This window comes from Ambystoma mexicanum, chromosome 14 (assembly GCF_040938575.1).
Source record: "Ambystoma mexicanum isolate Mex_15411 chromosome 14, UKY_AmexF1_1, whole genome shotgun sequence".
Taxonomy (NCBI): domain Eukaryota; kingdom Metazoa; phylum Chordata; class Amphibia; order Caudata; family Ambystomatidae; genus Ambystoma; species Ambystoma mexicanum.
This window is the reverse complement of record NC_090940.1, coordinates 314,116,253-314,134,886: the sequence shown is the minus strand read 5'-3', so window position 1 is coordinate 314,134,886 and position 18,634 is coordinate 314,116,253. Positions and strand designations below refer to the sequence as shown.

Here is an 18,634-nt window from a genome sequence, read left to right as displayed (position 1 = left end):
ATCCCTTGGCAGTTGAGCTTCAAATGCCCCTGCTTTCAGGCAAAATATGCTCATCGAAATGTATTTCCACAGCAAATCTTGCAGGATCCGACGGGAGTGGACACAAGAGTCGCATCACTCCATTGGCTGCAAACGTCCCCAGACTCCCAATGAACAATTATGTATGAATAAAACAAAACATTCTTTATTTTAATTTTATGAAAAGTTAGTTACAACGATTTAAAAACAGCTAGAATCATCCTAAATGCCAAAGTCAAGATCCCAATACAATTAAGTGGTTTGTTTACACACCAAAGTACACAAAACAAGAACAATTTTCTTTCCCAAAAAACTTATTTCTATTTTTAACAAAAGAATAAGCAAAAAGGCACATGTTCTTGGAAAATGCCCATTTCAATGGTGTAATTGCAAGGGGGCACATGATTAAAACAAGTTTTCCCCTTACCCTCATCATCCATGCATACATGCTGATGTAAAATATTGCACTGTTTTTATATATAGAACAAAACTTTGCAGCCTGATCGGAGGTAAGAAAGTACTTTAGGACTAGAAATATTGCGTGTATTCCAGAATAATGACGTGTCATGCCCTTTCATACCGGGAACAGAGATTGCGTATTTCCACCTTCTCTGCAGACTACCAATTTAGTTCCCGATTTGCTGGCTATAAGACAAGAATTTGTAAAGATTGAGGGCTCATCTGAATACACAATGCTATACGCATTGGACCTTAAGTTGGTGTGGTGAACCAGAAGAATGACTGACAATTAGAGTTCATTGTCTAGACTTTTTGTTAAAATAAAAAGTCAAAACACCCACTATGAAGGAAGTACCCTACCTGACAAAACAAAAGCCAAAGGTGTACTCTAAAGTCCAAAATAAGGTTCTTAGGTCCAAATCCTATCCAACCAACCAGCCCCAACACTTTAGAAAAACATTTAAATGAAAAGAAAATGGGAGGCTTTGTACCATGGCCTCAACATGGCGTCTGCCTGCCACAATTTATATTTAGTGTGTTCTGGGTTTCAAAAGTTTCTTTTTAACACTACACGATATTCTTCCCAGTCTGTATCAAGTTATGGCTACACTTTCTACTGTTAACAAAGAATATGTCCCTTATTGTGAACATTTCTATTCCTCCAGGATTTCTTGTAAACAAAAAAAAACACTTCCTGTTTTGAGGTGTTGGGTTTTCCAAAAGTCCTGTGATCCTCATACAGGAAATTTTCTTTTATCCCAGTGGTTTCAGATAGGGTGGCTGTTCACCCTGTCTTATTAGAGTTCTGTACTTTCGGTTCTTTACTCAGCCTTAATTCAACATGTCCATATCTGTTTCAGAATCATCCATTCATAGGATAGTTGTGCACTCGCTTTTCTCAGACTCCCATAACCGTGATAACTTAGCCAGCCGTTATTCACAATGTTCGTGCTTTCCTCAATCCTCCTTTCATAGGATATTTGCACCCTCTGGTTTCTGCAGCTCCCGTAACCTTGGTAGCTATCCCAGCTCTTATTCACAATGTTCGTCTTGTTATCAAGCCCCCTTTCATCGGGTATTTGCCCACTCTGATTTCTCAGGTTCCCGTAACCTGGATAGCTTTGACTGCTGTTAATCAAAATGTTTGTACCTTCTATCATATCAGTAGGTTCTCTGTCGGGTTTCTCAGGCTCTCGTACGGTCTGCTTTCCCTGCGGCTACTTGTCTCCGTAGGTACGATCTGACTTGTGCGGAGTTCAGGAACTCTGGCTCCCGCTAAAGGTCTGGTCTTGGTGTCCTTTATTAGCCCACTGCAGCAAGTTCGTGGTCGCACAACCAGAAAAGACATGGGTATTCCTGTCTGTTGCCTCTCCTACCTCGGTTCCTCGTTCACGTAGAACAACCCCCCTCAGGCGTTCGGATCGCAGCTTATTCGGCCTGCTCACTGCTGATGGCTCTGCGCACCAGCGTGGCTCTGCCCCTGCAGGACATCAACGATGCAGAGCCTTGCCTCTGCATAGCGGTTCTCCCTTCTCTGTATGAGTATGATCTCTTATACAAGTCACAGGAATAAACGGAACAGTGCATTTCCTCGCTGACTATGGCGTTCAGGTTTGGTTCAGCATTGCCTTAGACCATACATTAAAAGAAGGATCCTTGTGGAACAGTCATTGCGGGATAAAGTATTTTCCACACCCATATTTGTAGACAAGGTGGTTTGGACAGGGAGTTTCGATCTGGAATGCAAGTTATTGTGCCCCAAGAGGGAGTCGCTCTCAGTGACCCTAGGGAGAGTTGTGTGTAGCAGGCTCACCTCCCTAGCATCAAAGGAGGTGGCTACCCTCTGAGGAGAAGGGGCGATGTGTCCAGATTCATCACAATGGCCAGATTGAGCTGTGTAACACATACAGTGCCAATTGAACGCAACAGGCCATAAAATCCGAAGTGCTCAGAAATACCCAGGCCAGAGATACGGTGAGACCCTAGAGAAGGCAGGAATTATTTAGGTTAACTAGCCACTTGGAGTGGTGCAGAGTTAATGGGGTCAAAGCCTTGCCCAGCGTTGTGTCCAACAGATCACCAAATGAACATCAATCATTGGAGCATAATTGGAGATAATTTGATCTATAAACAAAGCCACGTTGTACAGAAGGGTGGCAGTTAGCTATTAGTAGGGCAGAAGAGGATCTGACCAACCAGTCTTCCATATTGTGGGGCTTCAATATACCAAAAAAGTTGATAAAAGCCGCCACCTTTGACACTGTCTTTTTGAATACATACAGTGTACCATAGCTCAGGCCAACCAGAAAGAATATGTAGCCAAGGTAGGCTGCCAACAACAAACTGTAGGCATTTCCCATAAGGCTTCCAAATAAGTATGGAAAAGCAGTCCTTGTTATGGCCTAGAAGAGCATAAAGGCAGTGCCTAAACTAAAGAATAGGATGTGGTACAGAGCCATCATCAAAGTTCTCCTTGGGTGGCTAGAGCTTTACTAGGTGTAGGGTCAAGACATTCCTCTCCTGCTGTTTTTTGATCACTGCAAAACAAAAATGGGAGTAAAAGGTCTGACTGATCTCTGGGGCAATAGCTCCCTGGCCACCATCACAAAAGCTTCACAAACTCCAGGAATAGATTGATGGAAACTAAGCAATGAGGAAGATGAGAGGGGAAATGACCAGAAGAGAGGGAGCCCAAATCATTGCTCTCCAAATAATAGGATCCGTATGTATTGTGCATGAGTACCTTCTGCGGGTGTTACCTGGCGTCCAATTGGCCAATGTGAAGGCCCCATCATGGTACAGCCTGCTGTTGATCTTGAACGTCACCTGATGGTCCCGCTGATACCACCATTTGTATCTGCTCCACTTCTCATCCCTCTTCCTTACCCTCCTGCCTACCATCCATGCATGCATCTTCATGGATAGTCCCATTCAACCTGGCTGCATCTTCTCTGCACCTTCATGTACTCCTTCCAGGGGCCACCTCCTTACTCTTTATGTGATCATCGCGTCCATTTTTCCTCCCACTGCATGGCTCCCCCGTCACACATACACTCTTTCAGTCCCTTTGCAGATAGTACCCTAGTTCGAAAACGTTCCCCAGCGCTCAACCTAGGGTACGAATAGCTATAAACTCCAAGCTAGTGGGTGTTATTGTATATGATATTTGTAGAGCGCACAAAGACCGCAAGGTATCAAGGCGCTATGGGTGAGAGGTCCAATGGGATTAGGCTGAAAATGGGTACGTTTTTAAATCCTTACGGAATGGTAGAACCTCGAGGTTTGCGGAGGTCCGCAGGCAAGGCGTTCTAAAGCATGGGGGCGAGAACAAAAAAAGATCTCCCTCCAGCTCTGGCCCGAGAGAATATAGGAACGAGTAGCAAAGACTTGGTTGTTGAACGCAGTAGGCGCTTGGGGATAGATCTTGGAATGTAAAAATTCAGCTCCAACACCATGAATAGCATGATTAACCATGCAGAGAACCTTGAACTGGACTTGGCTTCTAATGGGAAGCCAGTGTAGCTGACGCAGGAGTTTCCGAGAGTGAGCAAGTCTAGGGGCTCAAAGGGCAAGACATGCTGCACCGAAGAATTTTGAGGCGTTGGAGTAGCCTCTAAGGTTGCCCAAGGTATATAGCACTACATTAATCTAGGGAGCTCATGATAGAGGCTGTAACAACTCTTGATCGGAGAGCAGCTGGGAGAAAGGGGAGAACTTTTTTTTAAAACCTTAAGTTTTACTAAGCCAATCTGGCAAACTGCTGAAACCTGGGCTTCCCGGGAACCAGTGGACATAAGTTTTATCCCAAGACCTTTTACCACAGGAGAAGGCTCAGGACATGGACCAAAAGAAGGCGGCCAGTAGTCATTGGTCCATAGCTGATCCTTCACATTAGAGCCAACTAGGAGTTTTGTCACTGTTTAACTTCAGCCAGTTATTGGCCATCCAATCACCAGCTGCAGCAAGGCAGTTTTTCCGCTTATTAGGTGGATCCGTGGGAGGCGCGTTTAAGCGGAAGAAAATCTGGGTATCTTCAGCATAGGAGAAAAAGTTTACTCCGTAGCTGCCGATAAGTTTAGCCAGTGCCTGCATATAAAGATTGAAAAGCAATGGGACAGGGCGGAGCCCTGTGGGACTCCACACTTCAATACAGTTGGCAGGGAAGTGAATGGCAGAAGAGAAACCGTTTGGACCCATTCCGACAAAAAGGAGGAGAATCATTTAAGCAGAGTGCCTGAGATTCCCACCTCACAGAGGCACTGAACCAGCTTCTGGTGATCAACCGTGTCAAAGGCCGCAGAGAGGTTGAGAAGAATTAAAGCTCCACCTCGCTGCGGTCCTGCAGGAGGGCAATATCGTCAATCAATGCCACTGTCACAGATTCAGTCCCCATCCTGGGGCGGAATCCGGATTGAAAAGGATGGAGTAGAGAGTTGGCCTCCAGAAAGGCAGATAATTGCAGAGTAACAATCGATTCCAATAGCTTCATCAGAACTGGGAGAAGAGAGATACAGCGACAATTTTCCACCACCGCAGGGTCAAGATGGTATTTCTTTAATAGAGGAGAAATGACTGCATGCTTAAGGGAGGGGGAAATGTGGCCAGTAGTAAAAGCAGTGAGAAGGACAGTAAGATTGCTGAAAGCCTCTTGAAGCCTGGCAAGCGGGATAGGATCCCTGGGAGAGGCTGATCGAAGTTTTTTCAGAGCAGTCGGGAACCCACGGTTTGTCACTGCGTTGAAGTGAAAGGCGCTAAGCAAGAATTCCCCCATCACATCAAGAACCACAGGAGGGTCAGTCGGGGTTGGTCTTTCTAGACTGATCAGTTGTCAAATGTTAAGAATCTCATCCCTAAAAAAACAGCAATGTTAATAGAGTCGTTAGGGGGCTTTTTGCAGGAGTGGTCAGTTCTTTAGTCACTCGGAACAACTCACGCACAGAGCATGAGGCAGTGAGAATACGATTTGCATAAAAATCAGCCTTAGCTTTCTTTATAGCGGCATTGTAGATGGTGCAAGCCTGTAGGTAGAAAGACTGTGCGGCAGAGTCCGAATTAGAAAGCCACACGTTCCTCTCTGTGGCATGTTTGTTTCAAGGACTTGTAGGGGAGTAACAAGGAGTGGATGGGTGGCAAAGGGATCGATTAAGAGGAGCAAGGCTGTAAGATTTGGCTTGAAAGGTATCAATGAAGGCGCTGCAAGGATCTTTACAGTCATTAGTTATTCCCTCACCTGTGAGGGTGATAATAGAGCTGGAAATGGCTTCAGAGGAAACCCTAGCCCAGTGGCGGCGGAGTTTAAAGAGAGCCACCGGAATAACTTTAGGTCGAGAGCAAGGGTGCAAGAAAGGAAGGAGAAAATGGTCCGGCCAGGTCAGAGGGCGAGGAGGAAACACCAAATGCCCATCACAGTCCGAAAAAATTCAAGCTGGTTCCCTCCAATGTGGGTAGGGCCATGATTTCTGAGCATAAAAGTGCAGTCCTGAAGTCCGGAAACAAAGTTACTGGCTTGCAAGTTGTCAGAAGCATTTGGATGGAGATTGAAGTCACCTAAAATGACTAAGTTAGAGTGTAAGAGAGAGAGGTCAGCGACCAGTTGGGCAAAAGTGTCAAGAAATTGATTGGTGATGTGACCAGGCGGCTGGTGGGTTATAAGAAGTGAATTGAGCTAGCAGGGCATGGCTGAAGTCTAATCAGCATAGTTTCATAAGCTAGGCTGTGAGAAAGCGGAATGATAGAGCTGTTTACCACGTTTTAAAATATAATGGCTACCCCACCTCCAGACTTTGGAGCAGGGAGGTCATGATGCAGAATTCTGTATTGAGGGAGGAGCATTTGAATTATGTCGGGGTCCGAGGTGGAGGTAAGCCATGTCTCAGTCATACACACAAAATCAGGCAGAAATTCAAGTGAATATATTCCCAATGGGCCACTGCTGATCTCACATTAATAAGCATGCCTTTAAGAGAATGAATGTCGACAGAAATGGCTCCCTCCTTTCTCGGTTCATGGGGATCAGTGATGAGGAACCCCTGGGGCCAGCATAAGCCCGTTGGTGCCAATGCAGTAAGGTAATTGTGCGAGTAAACATGGCGTACTGCTGACTCACAGACAGCCCCCCCGAGTCATTAAAAGCCCAGAGCCCCGTACGGTCCCAGACGGGCTTGCCTTCAGTGCACCTTTGGCACGCTGTAGGCGTGCCCGCTGCGCCCATCTGCTGCACGGGCCTTCTCTTTGGCACATTTATGCCGAGAGAGAGAGGCAGTAGCTGTGCACGCACGAGCACGAATGGGCAAAGAAACAGGACTGGCACGATTCCAGTTTGTTATCTGCCGGTAATCGTGCTAGGGCTCTCTAACTTAGGCCAGGACCATTACTAGCAAGTAAAGCCTGCTTCATCCATGCCTATTGCTTAAATAGGTCTGCAGCCACATAAGACCACACAATCAGTCTTGCTGACAGAGGAGGAATGATGTTTGACCCAGAGAAAGAGGAATACATTTTGCTTCTACTCTTTCGTGCCGGTCACTGTGGCTGCTACTGGATCTATTCTGCCTATCAATGAGCAAATACTCAATATTCAGCGCAAGCGTTTGCCCTCATATCTTAGGGAGGTTAACCAAGTGAGACTTCAGCATCGCTGTCCTAGTTTTTCTCTTGCGAAACACTTGTAGAGGTGAATAATATCCTTACAACAAACAGCAGCTACAAACCTTTGTCCAGCGCCTCTGTGGTCATCTTCTACTGAAATCCACAAGGCCATACAAATTGCAGGCAAGTTATAAATGCAAAAGGAGCTGTGGCAAGGCGAAGCAAGAACATGTGACAAAATATAGGGTTGTAAAGAGATGGACTTTTGGAAAAAATGCCTACTGGTTAGAAGGGGTGCTCTAGAAACGAAAAGGTAGTTCTAATGAAAACAATGTCAACAATGGGTAAAATAGAAATGTGGTATCCCCAGTTCCTAACACCTTTGTATTCCAAAGCAAAGTAAAAAGGTAGTTATATGAGTCCTTGTTCTTTAGAAAACAACCTACTCTATAAACAATATCCCAAAACAGCTGGCCAACAGAAAAGTTCTCAACCTAATCTTAACAACTATAAGGCTCCTGGCTACCCTAACCTAAGAAAACAAATGTTCCAAGATTTGGCCAACAAAAGAGTTCTCAAATGTCGATCCCTAAGCTATATCAAAGGTTCATTCAGGTGTTATTCAAGGTTTGGACCTTCCTTCAGCCTCTACGGTATGTTAATGTTTATTTGTAAAGCGCCTATACACAAGACAAAAGTTTCATAGCGCACAAGGAGGAAGGGTACAAGGGGAAAAAACAGTCATTCAAAGCCCTTTAATTTCTGAATGATACAGGTCTGCACAGGCAGATTAAGTACATATAGTACAGTTAACAGTGTAGATAACAGCAAATAAGTCTGACAATGATTCTGCGGTTTTTCCAAGTGCATTTAGGTGCCACCATGCAAGGAGGGGAGACAGGGAAGATAGACTATTATCAAAGGCATGGTACGTTCAGATCGTGCAAGTGCTGTTAGGGAGAATTCTCGGTTAAGACTAATTTCCCAAACCTAGTGAGCCCCCCAGCAGCTTTGCTGGATTTTTGAGGTTTATTTTTTTCTCTCCTGCTAAGAGTGAGACTCTTTTCCTCCCACTCTTAAACATGATTTTAGGTGTTCCTTTGACTTTGAATGTGTTTTATGGGCTATGGGGTCCTTTACCTCATAGGGCTTCATGTGTTTTTTGGTATGTGGGTTACACAGCACCCTCCGTGCAGTAACCCAGGGGTGTCATAGTGACCCCCAAACATAGACTCCATACCCTGGGACTGACTACTGTCTGCCAGGGCATGTAAAGTCACCATTGGCTTTACTAGTCCCAAATTATGAACAGAAACCAGTACAAACCATCATATTGTGGACGTACTGGTCAGGGCAATTCGATTGCCCCAGGGTCTGTTGTTCGAGGGGGCACGTCTCCGTCCCCCCTGATCGAGTTTTGGCTGGTGGCAGTGGATACTACTTTTGATATTCGACCGCAAATATTTTCCTATGGGATTTTCCCATTGTACCACTTTTTAATATAGCCTCGAACATACCGCCGGTTTATTAAATTAATATAAAATCACCGGTTGGTAATTTTTGCCGAAACTCTGTTCCAAAATGGCGTTTGTGTTCGCTTCTGTGACTCCAAGCCAAGTCGGGCCCTTTGTTCCACTTTTTGGCGGGCTTCTCCACAGAAGCCTCCAAAAGTGGCGCCACTCTGTCTGGGTACCACAGGGTGTGTGGGAGGGGGTTTAGGCACCCTGGACTGAGTTGCCTCGGCAACTCAAGTCGCACTCTTGTGTGATTGGCCCAAGTGGTGAGCCGCTTGGCTCACCACTTAGCATGTTTGATTGACAGCTAGGCTAAATGAATGGGGGTTTGCTGCATAAAAGCAGGGCTTTGGGGACAGGAACTTCAGAAGTCGCCACAGGACCTGAGGAATCCGAAGAGGGAGAAGCTGAGCCGACCTGCAACGACACCACCGGTGGAGCCCTGCTGAACTGTCTCACGACTTTTCCCGACGACAGAGGAGATTCCAGCCCGGAGAGTCTTCTTCCTTTGACTGGTGGGGATAACCAGTTTGCCTGACCTTTCGGCTTCCCGGATCCTCTCGTGGCCGCCTTGCCTGTGCCAAGCACCCTGGCAACCGGGATACCACGGTTTTTCCACTACCGCGAATAAAAAAGGGTCTTACCTTTTAACCGGAGAACTCCGCGGCTGGTTTCTTCCCTGGCAGTGCAACAACCTTCAGCTTTCCTCCACGTCGAGACCACCTCTTCCTCCGGACGACGCTGCGACTTGCACCTGCTGCCAGGAACAACTGCCCCCGCTGGAGGATCCTCTCTACTTTGAAGGTACTGTGTCCGCCTGGCCTCCCTCGCAACGGTCTGTGTGGGGTGACTCTTAAAGTCTACACTTACCACTTGGGTTGGCCCCAGGCTGGCTAGCTGAACTTTTCTGAGCTGACTTAATTATTTTTTGAACTCCCTGCAAGACTTTAAGACTTTTAAACTGTGTGATCTTGGGCGCATTGGTGCTCTGTTCTCTCTAAGAGGGAACCTGACCTCTGAACTTTTGGCCCACAAGTAGACTTGACTTTCTTTCCTTGCTGTGTGCTCTAAAGTATTGTGTTGTGTGCTTTTCCTAATTTCTGCCTTTTCCCTCCCTTTGTCTTAACTTATTGGAGTGCCATCTATAGTTAAGTGCTCACCTCTGTCTGGAAATAAGTGGTGTTAACTAAGACTTGTCTAATAAGGAATCAGGGATGTACATCTAGTAATAGTGACTGTGTGTTGAATTTATTTACCTCTTTGGGTGCTAGTGTAATTTACAAGTGTGTCTTTAAATAATTATATACTTTTACACCAAAGCTCTGGTCACTGTTTGCTTGTACTACTGTGTCTCTGTACCTACTGTGTATACTCTACATACTGCCTAACTCATCTTGAGAGAAGTCTGACTGCTCAGCCACAGCTACCTGGTAAATCTGGGTGGTACAGACTGCTACCAATTGGGTTTACTGCCAACCACCTGTAGTCCTAAATCTCTTGCAGTGGTCCCTAAGGGAACTGCACAGGTTTCTGCCTAACAAGTGCACAGACGGTACAGGAGAGGGAGGGGGATGGGAGAACAAGTGCAGGGGGGGATTAGTCCAAGAGCGCCCGGTCAGTAAGAAACTGGGGTAAGTGCTGAGAGATGCCATCCTCATGGGTCACTGACCAAGTGCAGTAGTGATGAGGCAAGTGCAGGCAGGGAGGCAAGTGCGAGAGGACTGGCGATGGGGCCGGGGACCTGTGAGACTGAGGTACACCCGGCGGCCAGTCAGCAAGCTTTGTGGAAAAGGAAGGGGAGAGGGATAGAGCAGAGAGAGATTAGCAGGTTAGAGGGAGAGAGAAGGAAGAGGAGAAAAGTAATGTCCGGAACTTAAGGAGATCAGGCTCAAGATGGAGGTCAGCAGGGAGGCTGTTCCAGAGCGAGGCCCCTGCTGCGGATAAAGATCTCCTTACAGATCTCTGCTTGGTGGTCTTTGTAACTCTTGTTCCTTTTGTGGGTCTATACTGGGTATTATAGAATTCACTTTTAGGCTTCTCCCTACCAATTTAAGATGCATGCACGTTCCCGTTCCCACCTGGATCTTGGGGTTTTTAGTTTTAATATTAGGCTTCTCCTAGACCTTGGTCTACTGGGAATAGGTGTCTTTTAGATGTTGGGATTGCTCAGGATTCTTTTCAGGCCTCTCCTGGACCTTGGGTTTCTTAAGATTACAACACGTCTCCCTACTAGACCTTGGATTGCTCAGGATTCACAGAAGGTCCTTCCTGGATCTTATGTTTCTCATCATTCCCAATAGGCCTCCCCTAGAACTTGGCATTCTTAGGATTACAGTCAGGCACTCCGAGATCTTGGGCATGTCGCTTGTGGCTGTTGGGCTTCTTACAATGTACAGCAAGTCTCTACAGGAACCTGGGTTTGTCAGCATTCCCATCAGAAGTAGTGGATATTTATCCCCTTACACCTGTCCCAATTAGGGTCCTTTTGAAGTAGATGACAAAGTGTCACCCTCTTGCTACGAGTCCGGTTAATTTCCTTTATACCTTAGGTGTCACTGGTGGGGAGCCTTAGATGCTGGACTTCCAATTTCTCTAAGGCTTTCAGAGATGTTCTCCGATCCTCTTGTTAGCGTCTCTCCAGGATTTCCAGGTGTTAGCCACTTCGAGACAAACTTCTCCAAGCTTCTGCCAGGCAGGCACATAATTTCAGACTGTACTGTTGGAGTTCTCCAAAACTTGGGGAGATAGCCGCTCGCCCCTCTCACCAGTGTTACCTTCTTGGGAGTGTCTGCTTCCCTTTTCCTGCCCAGCTCGGCAGTCGGCACACTTCTCATGTAGAGGTCGGTAATCCGATCCCTCTGCGGCGGTCTGGTCTTGGCGTTGGTTAATGGGCCCCAGGCTCACCTACTCTCTGGTGTCGTTGCACCACCAGGCGAGGCGGTTTCTCTATCCCCTCTGTCTCGTTCACAGCTTCGGCTTCAGCTCGGGACACCAGGCTTCTTGTTCCCGTTCTCCGGATGGGTTCTGTAGACAGACACGCTAACATTGATGTTGTAGGTTGCTGTTTCGATTCGCTTATCGCTTGACCCTAAAGTAAACTGCACTGAGAATGGGTGCGTGTGGCTGGCCGACATACCCTGGAGGAGACGTTGGGGAGAGGTGAGAATAGGTGTGCTGCTGCATACTGGGACCTTCTGTGCTCTCTCACCACCTGTCGCCTCGCCCTGGCATGGTGCAGTTTGTTTTGGTGCAAATATCTTGGAAACCGTGCATTCAAATTTTCACTTTTATATATATATATATATATATCTGAAAACATTTGAGGAAGAAATCAAGTTGCGTAAACAAAGAAAACTTCTCTGTGATGAGGAGGATTATGAAAAAGGAAGGGTGCTCACATTTGCTAAAAGGTTTGACACCTCGAGGAGAGCACTTCCAACAACCACTCCTAATGTTGAGAATGCAGCACCAAGTATACCATCATCCTCTGATGTTGACTCTACGGAGAGTGAAAATGATCAGCCCCAAAGAAAATTGAATTTTTTAGAAGAGATGAGACTCTTAGGGATGGACGGCACAAGCGGCAACAACAAAAAAGTAAGAGGACGAGGGCGTGGAAAATCGACCAAGTCTCGAGGTACAAAAAAAACAAGGAGGAACAAACGCTTCAGACAACGCAGCACCGGACAGACAAACACGCTCTGGGACAAAGAATTGATGGCAACACAAAGCCTATCACCAGACGTGTCCATCATTTATCTAACATCTCGTGACTTTACAATGGAAGAACAAGAGGTGCTTAAACTTGGCCCTAACTTCTGCCCCTCCACCTATTATAATTACGCAGAAACCAGAATAGACTGACAAGTATATGCGGAAGAGCCGCTTGAAAAAATTCTTTGCAGTCAATCCCCCTAAGATCAAAGAAGATGAACCACGATTGGGATATACACCAGTGGTTATAGAAGATATGCACGCATTACGAGATCTCATACATTTAGAAACCGAATGGTAAGAAAATGAAGACATAAGTGATCCCCAATGGGAATTTATGAATATTTGCACTGATTGGCCGTGTAACAGCAATCTGTAACGCTCACCTGATTCCCGTAGAGGCGCCGGTCTTGACTGGGCGTATACCGTATCTTCAAAGGTGATGTGTAACACACGGCTGGCTCTTTGGGCTGAACCTCTGTGCACTGTATGTCTGACTCGAAGGGTAAGATGTCTGCAGATAGAAAATAAGGGATTAAGGAACTGGGTTATTGAATGTCTCTCTCTTCTTCCCTTTCTCTTCTCCTGTAGAACCCCAAAGGTTAACGCTCTCACCTTAGGTAAGTGAACGCTGTGCTCTCCATCTGCCTCGGGGCAGGGTGCTGTAACCAGTTTCTTCACTGGATAAGGGGAGCAGGCCTCTTGACTTCAGAGGACTGCTGTCCGTCGTTTACTGCACGAATGGTAAGTTTCGAGTAATTCTAATGTCTTTAAAGTCTTTAGTAATGATGTCTCTTGTTTTGCAGGGTTCCGGCGATGGCGGATGACGGGCTGAAGTGAGTTGAAGATGGAGCCCGTGTGATGAATAGAAGCGCCTGGAAGCACGTAAGTAAGCGCTTGTTGCCTGCTTCACGATGCGCTCTAACTGTCTTTTTATTTTGCAGGTACAAGTTCGGAGCGGCTGCAGGGTGCCGGAATACCCACTGGGTTAGATGTGGAAAGGAGTAATGGCACGTGAGTATTAAAGTTCCCCAATGTCTTTAAACGCACCTTGTTTTGTCTTTCAGATGCGGGATGCAGCGCCGAAGGCCTCCGGAGCGTGCGAAGAGTTGGTAAGCTTTTGTCTTTCAGATGCCGGAATGCAGTGTGAAGACCTCCGGAGCGCACGAAGAGTAGGTAAGCCTTTGTCTTTCAGATGCCGGAATGCAGCGCGAGGCGTTGGTGACAGCCGATGGACCAGGTAAGTGAAGAGCTGTCACTGAAGACCGTAATGCTAACCTGTTCTTTCTTGTCTTTATAGGTGTTGCTGAAGACTGGATTCAGGATGGTAAGCCTTTTTCCTTAGGCCCAGGATCAGATGCAGAAGACACGATGAGCGTTCTGCTGCAGAGGATGCAGAATAACGCAAAGCAAGATTCATCCATCGGGTGTGGTTTAAATAGCCTCCTGTAGTGCTTAGGTAACTCCTTCCACAGCCACGCCTAGGTAAGAAAAGAGTTCCTGCTTTCCAGAAGAGTTCCAGTGTTCTGAATCTAGGGAGTGGCTCCTGCCCCACCCAACAGGAAAAGTAGTTCCAAACAGAAGAGGATCAGAGGCTCAACTGGCAGGCAAGTAAGCAGCATGGTCTGCTGCAGGTAAGTCCACCCAAGCATTATGAGCCCGGCGCTTCCAGCGCTGGGACTGGGCATATTTATGAGCCTGGTGCCACTGGCGCCAGGACTGGGTCCAAAAGGTCCCAATTGGGACTGGTTGGCACTCGGAACCTGGGTTATGGATCTGCTTCCAAGGGAGTTGGGAAAACCCTGACCTTTTGGAAGCAGAGATCATGACAGTACCCCCCCTCAAGGCCCCTCCCAAACCGGGCTTCTCCGGGGGTTTTGGCTTGTCAGGAAATGTTCGGTGAAATCTTTTGATTAGGCGAGGAGCGTGGACATATTCAGCAGGTTCCCAGGATCTCTCTTGGGGGCCGTAGCCTTTCCAGTCAATTAGGTAAAATAGTTTAGATTTGGAGATCTTGGAGTCCAGAATGCTTTTGACTTCAAACTCGAGTTCTCCATCAACTAGGATAGGTTTTGGAGATTTAGTTAGTCGGGTTTGAGGTTGCACGGGTTTTAATAGAGAGACGTGGAAGACCGGATGTATCTTCATGTGCGGGGGAAGTCCAACTTGACCGCTACTGGGTTTACTAAGGCAGTGATGGGCTGGACTATTCGAGAGAATTCGGGGATAAACCTGCGGTAAAAGTTACCGAAGCCTAACATGCTTTGCACACCTTTTACGGAGGATGGTGATGGCCATTTGAGAACTGCATCGACCTTCTTTGAATCCATACGCACTCCGCCAGGTGATAATATGAATCCCAAGAATTCAACTTCAGTCACGTTGAAAACACATTTTTCCAACTTAGCGAAGTTTGTGTTGACGCAATCTTTCGAGGACCATTTTCACGTGTTTCCGATGTTCAGATTCCGATGAAGAATAAACGAGGATGTCGTCAATGTAAACAACAACACACACATCTATGAGCTCTCTGAGGACATCGTTCATAAAATATTGAAAGGCGGCCGGGGCATTGCAAAGTCCGAAGGGCATGACCTGATATTCAAATAGCCCATACTTGGTGCGGAAGGCCGTCTTCCATTCATCGCCCTCTTTTACTCGTACCAAGTGGTAAGCTCCTCTAAGATCCAGCTTTGTATATATGCATGCTTTTCTGACTTGGTCCAGGAGTTCAGGGATCAAAGGTAACGGATATCTATTCTTAACGGTGATCTGGTTCAGGGAGCGATAATATATACAAGTTCTAAGGTCTCCTTCCTTTTTTGGAACGAAGAACAAAGCTGAAGAAGCAGGGGACTTGGAAGGACGAATAAACCCATTTGCCAGGTATTGTCGAAGGTGAAGGTTCTCAGGCTCGGTGAGGGCATAAATTCTACTACATGGAGGAGTAGATCCAGGTATCAGGTCTATCTGGCAGTCATAAGACCTATGAGGAGGTAGAGAGTTAGCCTGATCCTTCCGGAAAACATCTTGGTATTCTAGGTATTCGGGAGGTAACTGGGGAGTCTCTGAAGAAATTGCTGCCCGTGCAACACCAGGTGGAGGGTGACAAGTAGAGACACATTTTGGAAACTGGACCGTTCTTGCTCGCCAATCGATCAGAGGATTGTGTTTCTCTAACCAAGGTATTCCTAGAATAATCTGAAACTGAGGGGCCTTGATCACATCGAACAGGATCTTCTCATGGTGTCCATCTTGACTTACTAGCATCACCTCTTGAGTGGTATGCGTTACTGGCCCGGAGGCTATCTCCGTACCATCCACCGTAGTAATGACGTCCTTTACAGCCTTGGGACAAAGAGTTAGATTCATCCTCAAAACCATTTCATGACCACACAATTGCCGATGGCACCGCTGTCGACGTAAGCTTCAATTGCATGTAATCGATCCGGATTATCAGGGCTAATGAGGACCATAGGTATCACGAAATGCGAGGTCACGGAACTGGTTTTCACGCTCGGCAAGAGGACTTCTATTCTTGTCGGGCGAGGTCGTTTCCCTGCTCAGAGTTTGTAACTTTGGTAACTGCAGCTCCTACTGCCTTCTTGGCAGGTTTCACCGGACAGCCTCGAAGAAAGTGCCCTGAGTTTCCGCAATAGAGGCATAATTGCAACTGTTTTCTCCTTTCCCGCTCCTTTTGTGTTAGAGGACCTTTCAGACCCCCTATTTGCATGGGTTCCCCGGAGTCTACTCCTTTGGAAGGAGTTGGCGGTTTGGAAAATACTCGAGCATCAAACTTGGAACGATCGGCCTTCCTGTTCTGCAGTCTGTGATCTATTTGAACGACTAAGTCTATATAGTCCGAACAATCTTGTGGGGGATTCACTACTTGGGCTAACACATCTTTGAGCTCTCCACGTAGACCTCTATAAAACAGCGTAATCCTTTTGTCCTCAGGCCATTGAGTTTCCACTATCAGTCTGTTGAAAGACGCAATATAAGCCAAAAGGTCTTGATTACCTTGTCGCAACGAAAGAAGCTCATTGTCCAAGGCCTGCCCCTGTGAATGTCTTGCGAACAGTTTTTCCATACTGAGCTGAAAAGCTTGAAAATCATGGAGGACCGGATCACCTTGATTTACTAGAGGGATCGACCAGTCTGCCGCATTGCCACTAAGGTACGAAAGCACGAAAGCTACTTTAGCTTGATCAGTTGGAAAGGCTGCTGGCCGGCATAAGAAATGCAACCGGCACTGATTGATAAATACTGCAAACCTCTTTGGGTCACCAGAAAATCGTTCGGTCGGAGCCAGAGGTACATTCCCAGGTAGGTTGATCTGCACTGGATTCATAGAGGATGTAGAAGGAAGATTTCCCCCAGATTCGGGTAACGGGGTCTGTCCGGCTTGTGACTGTAGCAATTGTCTAGCGAGATCATCTGTTCGCTCCTTGGAAATAATCAGTTCCCTTCTTAGAGCGTTCATTTCCTGACGGGCTGCATGCACTTCTGCCCTTAGTTCCCCAAGTAACTGGGCTAGCTGGTCGGTATCCGAGGTTTCCATAGCGCCTGGACGGGAGTTTTGTGGTAGGCTTTGCGTTCTGTAACGCTCACCTGATTCCCGTAGAGGCGCCGGTCTTGACTGGGCGTATACCGTATCTTCAAAGGTGATGTGTAACACACGGCTGGCTCTTTGGGCTGGACCTCTGTGCACTGTATGTCTGACTCGAAGGGTAAGATGTCTGCAGATAGAAAATAAGGGATTAAGGAACTGGGTTATTGAATGTCTCTCTCTTCTTCCCTTTCTCTTCTCCTGTAGAACCCCAAAGGTTAACGCTCTCACCTTAGGTAAGTGAACGCTGTGCTCTCCATCTGCCTCGGGGCAGGGTGCTGTAACCAGTTTCTTCACTGGATAAGGGGAGCAGGCCTCTTGACTTCAGAGGACTGCTGTCCGTCGTTTACTGCACGAACGGTAAGTTTCAAGTAATTCTAATGTCTTTAAAGTCTTTAGTAATGATGTCTCTTGTTTTGCAGGGTTCCGGCGATGGCGGATGACGGGCTGAAGTGAGTTGAAGATGGAGCCCGTGTGATGAATAGAAGCGCCTGGAAGCACGTAAGTAAGCGCTTGTTGCCTGCTTCACGATGCGCTCTAACTGTCTTTTTATTTTGCAGGTACAAGTTCGGAGCGGCTGCAGGGTGCCGGAATACCCACTGGGTTAGATGTGGAAAGGAGTAATGGCACGTGAGTATTAAAGTTCCCCAATGTCTTTAAACGCACCTTGTTTTGTCTTTCAGATGCGGGATGCAGCGCCGAAGGCCTCCGGAGCGTGCGAAGAGTTGGTAAGCTTTTGTCTTTCAGATGCCGGAATGCAGTGTGAAGACCTCCGGAGCGCACGAAGAGTAGGTAAGCCTTTGTCTTTCAGATGCCGGAATGCAGCGCGAGGCGTTGGTGACAGCCGATGGACCAGGTAAGTGAAGAGCTGTCACTGAAGACCGTAATGCTAACCTGTTCTTTCTTGTTTTTATAGGTGTTGCTGAAGACTGGATTCAGGATGGTAAGCCTTTTTCCTTAGGCCCAGGATCAGATGCAGAAGACACGATGAGCGTTCTGCTGCAGAGGATGCAGAATAACGCAAAGCAAGATTCATCCATCGGGTGTGGTTTAAATAGCCTCCTGTAGTGCTTAGGTGTCTCCTTCCACAGCCACGCCTAGGTAAGAAAAGAGTTCCTGCTTTCCAGAAGAGTTCCAGTGTTCTGAATCTAGGGAGTGGCTCCTGCCCCACCCAACAGGAAAAGTAGTTCCAAACAGAAGAGGATCAGAGGCTCAACTGGCAGGCAAGTAAGCAGCATGGTCTGCTGCAGGTAAGTCCACCCAAGCATTATGAGCCCGGCGCTTCCAGCGCTGGGACTGGGCATATTTATGAGCCTGGTGCCACTGGCGCCAGGACTGGGTCCAAAAGGTCCCAATTGGGACTGGTTGGCACTCGGAACCTGGGTTATGGATCTGCTTCCAAGGGAGTTGGGAAAACCCTGACCTTTTGGAAGCAGAGATCATGACACAATCTCAAACTAAAATCACACTTCAATCCTATGTTTAACCCTGGCGGTAACATAGAAGCTTTTCAAGATCTGGTTATAAAGGATCTCAAGAAGTTCCGGAAAACCAAAATCAACATTTCAAACAATTTAACTCGTCGAGAGCAGGAGATCCTATCCAGTATGAGAACATTGGAAGACTATATCATTAAACCTGCTGACAAAGGTACCAACATTGTCATAATGAATAAGCCTGATTATATCATCGAAGCGAACAGACAATTGAAGGATCATAAATGTTACAAGCT

General features: G+C 46.9%; 1 protein-coding gene across 2 annotated transcripts in view; it reads right to left on the bottom strand.

Annotated features, from left to right (window-relative positions):
* The window catches only part of RPS6KA5 (ribosomal protein S6 kinase A5), a 1,757,411-nt gene that overhangs the window by 1,000,612 nt on the left and 738,165 nt on the right, over positions 1-18,634 (bottom strand). The gene's annotated exons all lie outside the window — the stretch shown is intronic.